Source organism: Centrocercus urophasianus, unplaced genomic scaffold, assembly GCF_019232065.1.
Source record: "Centrocercus urophasianus isolate 14NV4802_14NV808 unplaced genomic scaffold, USGS_Curo_1.0 seq_1472, whole genome shotgun sequence".
Taxonomy (NCBI): domain Eukaryota; kingdom Metazoa; phylum Chordata; class Aves; order Galliformes; family Phasianidae; genus Centrocercus; species Centrocercus urophasianus.
The window spans coordinates 1-11,497 of NW_024884667.1; the positions used below are offsets into that span (position 1 = coordinate 1).

The 11,497-nt window shown below is 46.4% G+C and overlaps 1 long non-coding RNA gene across 2 annotated transcripts; it reads left to right on the forward strand.

The window, feature by feature from the left end:
• The first annotated feature begins 1,789 nt into the window (after window positions 1–1,789).
• On the forward strand, window positions 1,790–11,497 carry LOC122158560. Of its 2 annotated transcripts, XR_006168260.1 has the most exons (4): window positions 1,790–1,934; window positions 3,804–4,741; window positions 6,207–6,397; window positions 11,104–11,497. It is a non-coding gene; the product is annotated as an uncharacterized LOC122158560 (long non-coding RNA). The 2 variants fall into 2 exon arrangements; XR_006168259.1 differs by lacking the exon at window positions 11,104–11,497 and having other exon boundaries at window positions 6,207–11,060.

The following is an 11,497-nucleotide window of genomic DNA, read 5'->3' on the forward strand; positions in this document are numbered from 1 at the left end:
AAATACAGTGGAGGCAGGGCGATGGCAAATGTATTTCTCAGAACTCGGGGAACGCCGTGGTGCTGCTTCAGCTCGGTCGGTGGCTTTTCCCTGTAGCACAAACAGGGCGAGTATACAAGCACTGTGAAATTACATCGTATCTCGATTCGGGCGCCTGCTGCGATGCCGTTGGACAAAGGGCGCTCGGTGCTGTGAGTGCTGCGGCAGCTCGGTCACACCGTGGGCATCAGTTGGGAATTGCACACAGCCTGTTGAGCACGAGGGGCACGTGGAAATCGCCAGATGAAAGCACGTGGCTGAAATTCAGCAGGAGGAGAACTTACACGGGTAGCAGGCAACGAGGATGAGGGTAAAATCAAGATGTAAGGAATGCTTGAGTACTTTTGGAGTTCTGTACGGCAGACCCGACCGATTTCAGTTTAAAGGGGAAGGTCTGAGTCAATGAGGTGAGAATTACTGATGTCCTACCGGGCTATGATGCTGGAGACAAGAGAGGACAGGGTTACAGACACACATCTACAGGATGCTCTCCTGCTGTGTCATGAGGATCAGAGCCAATCCCATTGCTGTGTGAACTCTGCAAGGCATAGAGGTAAGGTTCCTCAGCACGGCTGGATCCACTCCTAGTCCCAGACAGTTTGTGTCTAAGGGATCCTAGATAGATAGATAGATATAACCTTAGTGAAGCTGACAGATCTCAAACCAAACTATTAGTGGCTTACCGAGGATCCGTACCAGCAAGGTGTCTTGACATCAAGGTAGAAAGGATCTCTGTGCAGGTGTGACATCAAGAGGCATCCCTGCTCAAGGCTGTAGGAATGGAATGTTGTTCCTGCATTAGATATTAAAAAGGGAGAATTGATCTGAAGAAGCAGAGCACAATGTACTTGTATTTTGTAACTTGTCCTTAGAAACAGGTAATGTGAAAAAGTAGAAATACCATATATGTTAGTAACCTACTTTAGAATTGTAGTTGCTGAATTGTGTGATTAATTCTTGCTTGCAAAACTGCAATAGCTCTTAACTGTTCCAAGTAGTGTAGGTATAGTATTATGGACTAGAAAGCATACTGTAGGGCTATATTGGATAAGAGACCCTCAGCAAAAGAAAAACAGACTCAAGAAACATCAAAGAAGCCAGGGCCTCTACACAAGGCTGGCTTGCCTTGCTCTGTGGGTAGGTTGGGATGCAACAGGCAGGAATCGAGATACTCCTCCCTATTCTCCTTTTCTCTATGCAAGGATGAGCAGAAGTCTAGAAACAAGGACTGAGTGTTGAGTGAGCAAGTGTGAGAAGTTAACTAACTAGCGATATATGCTTAGCCAGCAACAGTTGATGTTTAGCCAGTATCAATATGTTCAGTTGAGCGCTGGGAAGATTGTGAACCTGAAGTACTCAGCCAATGGGGAACCAGGGCAGAAAGAGATAAGTGTCAAGTTATAGGGCGTAAAAGATGTAACGCTGTTTTCTGCGTGCTCTCCTGCTTGCGTGAGTTAAGAGAGGACAAGGTAAGGGATAACCATTGTATAGGAATGTAAGGAGAGGACAAGGTAAGGGTTAACTACTGTATAGCAATGCAGGAAAGCAGGATGTGAGGCCAGATAAGAAAAGAACATCAGAGTGGGCTCGTGCTTGACATCTTGTAAACAATGTTGAAAAGAAACCTCAAATTAAACACACGCAGCCTTTGTAGACCCTCCCCTCCAAAATCAGCACATTTTGCACAGCCAGAGGTGCCTTCCCAGCCTTCTGTCTGTTGGCAGTTTTACTTCATCTGTTTTTTCTTCAGGTCACAGCAGAGTGAGCCTGCCTGCATCAGCAGAAGAGCTGCCTTTGTGGAGGTGCAGATGCAGCCGGCCGTTGTGGAATTCATCTTGACCACTCAGATGTTCTCTTCCATTCCAAATCCAGCCCGCTCTTTGGAGATGGAACAGGTGAGCGTCTTCCTCCATTATCTTTACCTTGATCAGACACCTTGATCAAATCCAGATCTCCACCAAGATACTTGACGTACGCTTTACTGTTGAGTAGACTTCTGGACTGATGTAAGAATATGGCAAATGTGGCTACCAGTATCTTTCTGGGAAGCCAGGGATGCTCTATGAGAACATACAGCTGAAAGTTTGGCTGCTGCTGTTAGGTCCACACACTGAAAAGCTGCACAGAGTAACTTAAATCTTTCCCCCTACTCTTTTCTTTCTAAAATCACTTTCTTCAATGCTTCTGTGTGCTTTCCCACTTGAGCTGTCTTGCAGTACAACACAATGCATGATCTGTTGATACTTACAAGCATCTTAGAAGACAAATGGCAATCAGCAGATTTAAAGAAAGCTCTTGGTATTCGTTAGCATTGATGCTGAGAAACAGAAGTCTGCTCTTAATGTGAGATATTCTGACAGCTGCTTTCCTGGTTGTTCCTTCTGCCCAGTCTCTGTAGGTTAATCAGCAGGGCTGTCCAGCTGCATGGCAAAGACTGCATGGGCCCTGCAGCTGTTGCCCAGTTCTTTGCCTGCACAGCAGAGCTGTGGCTTTAGGATGAGCCTCAGCTTAGGTGCTAAGAGTGAGGAAATAACTGCAAGGTGTTTGTGCTCAGCCCTGGAACCTACAGCTGTCCTTGAGTGACTGCTAAGACCATACGTGCACCTGGTCCAGTGGAAAGAAACAGAGCTGCACCAGGAAGAAAGTTTCCTCTGCTTGTTAGATGAGTAACTGTGAAGAGCACAAGCAATTATTATTCTAAAGGAGCGCTAAGTTTGTTCCATCTGCTTTGATACCCTGACCTTCCAATGAAATTTGCACAGTCACTGCAGTTATTGCCACCAGTGGAGTACAGATAGCTGCTTTTCCAGAATATTTGCTGCTTCCCATTTGATACAATTGTTGCTCTTCTTTGGATAACACAGTTGCTGTAAGTGCAGCTTTTGTTCCTACTGGAAGGCAGTTTTTATGTCAGCAGGATGCAGGGGTAAGCTTGGCTGAACAGGAACAGCCCACAGCAGGCTGAGCTCTGCTAGGGGAAGATGAACATGCAAAGCACCTGAGCCATGTGATGATCCAGGCTGTAGAACGGAGCATATCACATTGGCCAGTTGTTTAATGATTCAGACGTTCACATTGTCTGCTTTCCCACAAGCAGAAGGGTCAGGGGATGTCACAGAGGATCAGCTAAGCTTGGCAATACTGCTCTGGCAAGGCAGCCCCTGTGAGCACACAAAGGACAAACAGGGACAGCTCTTAGAGCAGACTCCTCGCGCTCACCTGCACTGCCCTGCACTGAGAGGCTTCAGAGATCCTGGCAGCTGGCACTGTGGGCTACTGTGGTAGAAATCTAAATGTTTGTCTGCAAAAACAAGCACAGGCTGAAAGCAGGCCGAGAGCAAGGCACAGCCAGATTCAGTTCTGTGTCCACCTGCACGCTGGGTTGCAGCTGCTGCAATTGTGTGCAGTCTTTTATCTGTTGCTAAATGCTGAGAGCAAACCCAGACCTCATAAGAAGAAAACTGTAGCTATCATGACAATATTTTGCATGCAGACGAAGCTTGATTCAAGTATGGCAGTGAAGGTTTCTGACTGACCTGTCCTCACTGTTTCGGAGTTTTTTTTGCTTGCTTAAATACAGTAAGCTGCTCTCACTTATGTCTGTCCTTTGCCATAAACATCCCTGTGACAAAATGGTTGTTTTGACATCATCCTCCAGAGGCTAGGATAACCAAGCCTTAGAAAAATATAGCACCTCCCCCAGAGCTGTGATGGCTGTGCTGCTGCTTGCTGATCCTCCTCTTATCTGTGCTTTTCCTTTACAGGATGCAGTTCTTAATTGTGGCCTGAGTCCCTGTGGGTTTCTTCTCCTCCCATAGAGCTGCTCACCCTGGAGGAGCACAGGCATGGACACGAGGCCACAGCAGCTCTCCCATTGTGTCAGACAGCAGAGACATTGGAGTGGAAGAAGGCCCCACAGCTTTACAGGGGAAATTGCACACAGTCATTGACTTTCCATCCAAAAGATGAAGAGGAGTTTCTTTTGCAGCACCTATCATAATTGTTTGGGTGTTGTTTTTTGTTTTTTTTTTTCCATTATTACTAATGCAAAACTTGCTGAAACTAAGTTACCTTAACCAGGCATGGAGTGTTGTAGCAAATTTCCACTCACTTTGGACGCTGAGGACTCAACTACCTTGCAACTGCCTGATGGGCTCAGTTTAGCCACGCAATGGCACCTGTTAGGAGCTCAGGTGTCTAAAGCCATCTGATGTCTATGCTTGCCAGAACTGCCTGCACCTGCAGACATCGGGATGTTCCAGATTCCAGGACCACGTGCCTGAAATAAATTCGGGTTCTCCTGTAATCAGAGCTGTTGGACTAACTTGGTGATGCTAGGACTGGGAAGAGGAAGGGCTGCTGCAGCCCCAGCCCCACCTGACATGGGTCTCTGTAGGGACAGGCTGCTGGCTTTGTTCCGTGCACTGCAGGGCTCTGTGACCAAAAATTACCCCCCGGAGCTGTGCTACCAGCTGTGCCCACACCTCGCTGGCATACATGGCTGAGAAGCCCCTGCACATGGCCAGCCAGGAGCTGCTGCCCTTCTGACCACCTCAGTCAATAACTGCTCTCTGCTTGGGTGCACATGCTGGAAGCTATTACTCAACAAATAAGGCAAATGTAAGAAATAAACACTAAACAGGGCGTATTGTCACAAGGTGGCCGGACAAGAGGAGTGAGAAACTGCGTAAGCACTGGGCATGTAAGTTGTGTCTGTTTCCTTGGAGGCAGAAACCTTCATGCTCTCCTAGTTCACTTGGGTGCAATTTTACTTAAGATCCTCTCAAGATCTTCTGAGCCTGTTTGAACCTTGAAGGGCATGCACAGTCCAGCCGTGAGTATTTCGTTACTGGGAGAGCTGCCACATGTCAGTGGGAAGATTACTGCTGCCCTCTGCAGCTGAGGAGAGCCCAGACCTTTAAATTTGGGCCGTGGCATTGTTGTTTTAGTAAATCATGCCCTAGTCAAGGTTTGGACGAATTTGGCATGTACAACAATCTGTGTATGCCTACCTGTTTTCCTATACTAGATTGCAAACGTTTAACAAAGCAAACCTCACTTTTGCCGGTGGTTTCCCGTCTGGTTACAAACTCACCACTTACTGCAGTAAGAACACCACATTTTGCTTCAGCGTTTGCCACAAATTCCACACCTTGCTGTCATTCCCTCCTCAGCTTCATTTTCTCCACCCTTCACTGCTATCGCATCTGTTACCAGACGCAGCGCCGCTTTTGGCACAAGCTGCTCTTCTGTTCAGTGAGGGCAGAACCCTCCTGGGTCCTGCCAGCCCCCCCCCCCAGCTCTTCCTGCGGAGATCTCTGGGTCCTCGAGCCCTTCTCTCAGCTCCTCCCTCCTCAGGCTTCCCGTGCTGGCAATGGGATACCGAGTTTCCTACATCTCTGCAGATCAAGGCTCTTCTCGCTTCCAGTCTTTTGTTTTCGTCCCCACTCGCCATTAACGCCTCGTTCGCGTTCTGGTTACCAGCGGGGGGAGGAGCAGTGCGGGGATGCGTTCTCTTGCCGGCACTGATCTGCTTTGGCTGCAGCAGATCACAGACTTGAATATTTTAACCCGCTGCTCTTCTTTAAACTTTGTGCTGATTTTTGTCTTCGTTGTTTTGTTTTTCACAGTTCCACTATTTGTACCCTCCGTTCCGCTTCCATGTACCGTTCCTAATTCCACTTCCATGCAGCGCTGATGTTTGCACTTCCATACAGCACTAACATTCACACTTCTGTGCACTGTTAACAATTCCACCTCCGTATACCATTAACCATTACATTTCCATCTGCCATTTACATTTACACTTTCATTGCCATAAGCGTTTACCAATCACAAAGACAGTGACAATGACCAGTACAGTTTATCCTCAAGACTCTTCCTCTCTCCCAAGTTATCAGTGGGAAATGAGCCTTCCCGTTCACCTGATTCTGGCAGTGGAAATCCCACCCGACGGCGGCGGCCGGGGAGCCGATGGCATTGTGGGCTGAGCAAGGACTTCATTCAAGGCTGGATTCCTACATTTATTGATGAATATGTTTAATTTTGGTGGGCTAATTCATATGCTGACCAAATATACACATTCTGGGGGTGGGGGTGGCCCACACGACTGAGGCATGTAAGTTTGCAAACCAAAGTACTAAGAAAAAAATGCATCTGATTTCCAGGTATAAAGTCTACAGACTGCACTGAATGTTCGAAAGTAGGCAACCGGTGTATTTGTATCAGATGAAAAGCAGTGGAAAAAAACCCCAAGCCCACATCATTCTGAAGATGGAACCAAGCAGTCCACTTCTGGAAATGCTACGAGATGCCTACAGAAAAAGGTCTTCTGGTTCTTATAGACAGTCTCTTCAAGGTAGGGGCTGCAAAGGCTGATGTGGATTCATGGTTTTAATTAAGCTGGTTTGAACACCAAAATATATATGCGGCAGAACTTCATAACAATAAAAAGAGAAACCCTACGCATTTTCCTGAGAACGTAAAGCTACAGGATTTTATACATCCTCTGCTCAGGGAAAAAGATTTTTGTAACGTAGGGAATGAAATGGATTGTATTCAGTTCTTGTTTCGCGGGGAGTAAACTCAGTGTGAAGGATCATCATCATCAAAAAAAACCCCACCTGTGTAAACAGACTCGTGTAAGGATGCAAATTTTGCACAGAGAGAAGCAAAAATCTGCCATGCAGCTGCTGAGAGCACATCCTCATGCCAACAATTTGAGCTGACTTAGGTAAAATCAGCTTTGACGTTCATATCCTTCACCCAGTTGCTAAAACAACATTGAGAACGTCTGTATTCAAACTCAAGGGTTTGAGGGAGGGAATGTCCAGCAGCTCAGGGTGCTGTGCCACAAAGCTCTGCCTGCTGGCTGGTGCTCTGTGGACCCTACCATGACTTCATAAGACCGGAACATCAGCAAATAATTATTAAAAATATAATTTGAGTTTTACAGTTTAACCCACACTTTTCTGCAGCTTTGAGCTCCTCTAAAGATGCACATGGTTCCCTCTACGATTTAAGGGACATGAAAAAATGACTCAGGGAGGGAAATACCTCTACATACATCTCTTGTGTAGCGAGATAGATATGCCTCCAGATTCATCTCTTGTGTAGACAGGGAGAAACACCTCTGCGCTGTGGCAAGATTGATCTGCACTGCTGGAGCGTCCTGTATGGCAAGTGTGCTTGTGTGGCAGGAGTGCAGAATGCCCCAAAGGCTGCTTGGGGCTTTGGTCACAGGGATGTGAGCAGTTCCTTAGATGTTCAACAGTTGGATGCGTTCTGTAGTGAGAAGAAATACAAAAGCCTTAGGAAAAACTCATCAGCTCAGTGTCGAGTCAGAACTGCACATCCATCTGCCTTCAGCCCCGTCCGCACTCCTCCGCATCCCACGCAGCCCTTTGTGCTCCCAGAATCTCAGACATCTCTACCCATTCCCAGTGATGCAGTGGGGACCAACCTCATCTACAGCGGATGGGCACTTGCCCAGTGATGCTGAGGGTGAGCAGGAAACTGTGAGACAGGAAACACGACAGTGGGCTTGTGCTCAAGTCCTGAGCAGTTTTAATTGCTGCAGCAGCCAGCAGCTGGGAGATTCTGCCAGGCTGCCTGGTGAAGAATGGCAGTTCAAGAATCAAGAGTAGGAGTTCAAGCAAATTTGTGTTATTGCTTACACCTGGCTTATGGCCTCCTCGACAGGCAGGGGAGCTGGTAGACAACCAGATGATGCCATGTGGCCCCTATGGGATTCTATAAAAATCAACTGGTTGGAGCAAACAGCCCTGAAGCTTTAGTTTTCATTAATATCTGTCTTTTGATTAAAACCCACGTAGCTCTTGCTAAAAAGTGAGGGCAGGAGCAGCTGATCTGTGTTGTACTGGTGATCCTCAGCAGTAGTTATTCTTCCGGAGTCAGACTGCTAGAGGAGCAGATGAGGACAGATTTTTGACCTGAGAAGATTCAGTGCTGAAACACTTTGCTGTCCAGCCTGCCTACAAAATACCTGGAGTGGCACGTGAAATAGAAAATCACTTTAAATTATGGACATGCGAAAGTATGACTTGCTTCCTTGAAGCTCAAAGAGCAATATGAAAGCATGTGGGAGAAGCTTTTTGAAAGTAATGTTATGCTTTATAAAACATCAGTTTTATAAAACACTCGTTTATCCTGCTCATCTTTAAATGCTGCCCACATTCAGCAAAATATAGTCCTTTAATCTTGGGCTGAGGAGAACTCTGATGACAACTACATAAGTGAGAGGGTTAGATTAAGTCTATAAATGCACTGGAAGAGGAGAACCATGAGGTTTTCCAAAGCATAACAGAATAAAGTTAGCAAAAGGAATATTAAGAGTTTCACAGAATATTTCCTGACAGAAAGGGCTTTAGACTGTGAGCAAGCTACTTGAATGGCATGCACACTAGGCTCGATGGGACCCACAGGTCTGTTTCTAAGGTGGAAAGGTCACAGTTAGATAACATACCTTGTTGTTTGTGCACCCTTCATTTGACAAGAAGTAGGCAGCTTGGGTCTGGCAACAGAGTTGTTTTATTTTTGTGTTTTATAAGATATTAGCTGCAATGTTCACTGATTTTGGCTTTCACACGTCCCGTGTGTTTGATAAAACATGGCCTTGTGAATCTTAAAAGCTTCGCAGAGCAATGGTAGCATCTGGGTAGATTTTCATTTTATTGGATTAATGTTAATTGGCTGCCTCATAACCAGTTTATTTATTCATTGCAAAATGCTCTAAATGCTGGCAAACGATATAATTAGACTATAAGCTATCAAGGAATCAAATAAGAAACACGTTTCTGATACTCTGCACAACATTCTGTATAATATTCTATTTGCCCCGTTTTCCTTTCAAAATGATATTGAACTTTAAATTGGGAGTTTTCCATGCTGGAATGTTCAAAACCAACAGCCAGCATTAGCAGGAATCTGCCATCAGCTCTGGCTCCTGGCTCCCATAACTGTCCTTCTCACAGAGCCATAGAATCACAGAGCAGCTTGGGCTGGAGGGGACCTTAAAGCTCACCCAGCTCCAACTCCCCGCCGTAGGCAGAGGTGCCAGCCACCAGCTCAGGCTGCCCAGGGCTCCATCCAGCCTGGCCTTTGATGCCTCCAGAGATGGGGCACCACAGCTTTTCTGGGCAGACTGTGCCAGGGCTTCACTACCCTCTGTGTAAAGAATTTCTTCCTGACACCTAACCCAGACGTCCCCTCTTTTGCTTCAGAACTGCTCAGCCTTGCTTATCTCTAGCAGACCACGTAAGAAGTCAGCCCCCCTCCTTTTTATAAGCTCCCCTCAAGGTGCTGCACTGCTACAATGGGGTTTTCCAGGGCCTTCTCCAGGCTGCACAAGCCCAGCTCCCTCTGCCCATCTTCCTAGGAGAAGAAAGGAGGGAGACAGCCACTTCCCTTGCTCTGCTGGCCACTCTCTCTGGATGCAGCCTCAGTCTCTTGTTTCTCTTCCTTCATCCTCACCACTCTGTGCACCTCTGCCTGCCCCCAGCCACATCTGGTGGGGAGGCACCTCCTGGTCAGAGTTTTGCTCCTTTCTCCTGTGAACGGCGATGCTGTGCAATCCTTCCTCCAACCAAGTGCCTTTTTACATCTGGAGAGAACAGGGTCTCAGTGATCTAATGGACCTCAGTGTTTGCACCCCAGAGCTGCAAAAGGGACAGTTTCCACCTGTTTCCACTTTGTCTTTTATTTAAGCAGTTCTGTTGACTGCTGCTGGTCAGTTTGCACACTGGTCATACGGATCTTCTCACAGTGGTGAAATATTTATGTCACGTGTTCTGTTGTAACTCCTCAGTTTCTTCTCTTTGAGCTTGCAATCTTCACATTTTCAATGGTTTGGTTGGTTGGTGCCTCATAGAGCAGAAGTGCTGGGATTAAAAAGTACATATATAAAGTTCTTCTCCATCTTGCACTTTCTGTATCTCAATTATGTATTCACAAAGTGAGTATGAAATATTTAACTGTCCAAGTCTATCTTGTTAGAAGCCTTTAAGAATGCAGCTTCTTTCAAATGTCCTTTAACGTAACTCATGGTTAGGAATTAAACATGTAATTAAAAAAATAAAGTACAAATTGTTTCACATTTTCTAAAGAAAACATTTGACCTTGAGTCATTTCCCCTAAAGATGCTGAAGGTTTTTCCAGTCGGAAGTGAGGAGCAGATTGCAGGTAAGCTGCCATGGGTTAAAAAGCTCCACATGTCATCTCGGCCCCAGGTTGGTCTTTTTTCCCTTGATGAGAACAGCCCTATTAAGCTGGACATAGTGATCCATGACTCTTAGACAAAGCTGGTAGCTGGGGCCTCTTACTGGAATTTCGTGCCTCTGTTTGTGTAATTTCCTGAGCATTCTCACTGCTAAGTGGGATGCCTGATCTTGTTTTGTTGACTGCACCAGGCTACATGAGGCAAGGCTTGCAAGGCAAGTTCCTCCTCAGGGCTGAGCACAGCTCGTGTTCTGGGGACATCACCACGCGTTCCATCACCTGGTGTGTGCAAAGAGCACCAGAAGCAGCACATCAAAGACAAGACGCCTCTGACGTACCTAAAAAAGCCATTTAAAGTGCCAACATTGTAGCTCTCAGAACAGCTAGGGCCAAAGATGAGGGTGGGAGCTGGGCACAGCCCCTCCTCCCAGTGCTGTGGCTGCTCACAGCCCCTCTCAGCCCTGCAGACCATCTGGGTGCAGGGCTGGAGTTGTGGCTGGGCAGCACTTTGAGCAGGCGATCAGCTGCAGCTCTGCAGCGTGCACTGCTGACACACTGTGCTCTGCAGTTGTGTGTTTTCAGCTTACGGCTGGAGCAGAATGCAAAATTAAGAGATGAAACAAATCCCACTTGAAAACCTTTGAGAAGGAACTCAGTCAGTTCTCCTGTTACGGCTCTACAGACTTTTAAGTGACAAAGTGATGTTTTTCATTTTTCCTTTTTTTTCCCTCTTTCTTCTGGCTCAGAGGAAGAGGAAAGTCTTGTTATGGTGGGTGAGCATTTTATATATTTATTGGATTTCTTACATTCTTACATTTCTCTGCTCAGGCCCCCCACCCCTGAGGAGGGAAAACTCCAGCACGTGAAATTGGCCTCATGTCATGTAAATGCAGCTCCTACAGATCGACAAAGAGCCTCCTCAAAGGATAAAGAAATTACAGTTTGTAATTCATTGCCTCTTCATTTGTGTAAAGTGATGCCTGTGTCTCTGATGTTTTTCAGGAGAAATATACTTTGTAGGATATCAGCTACTAAACACATCCACTGTAATTCTGTCCTTCCCAGTGTTTTCTCCATAGATCCCTTTGTTATTTCCTCTGGGTCCCTCTTATTGATCCTTTTTGGCAGCACTTTATCTCAAGTATTTTAAGGTCTGCTTATCCATATATTGGTCACAACAGCAGCTGCCTGAATTTTCCTTATTCCCCCTATCCCCCCTACT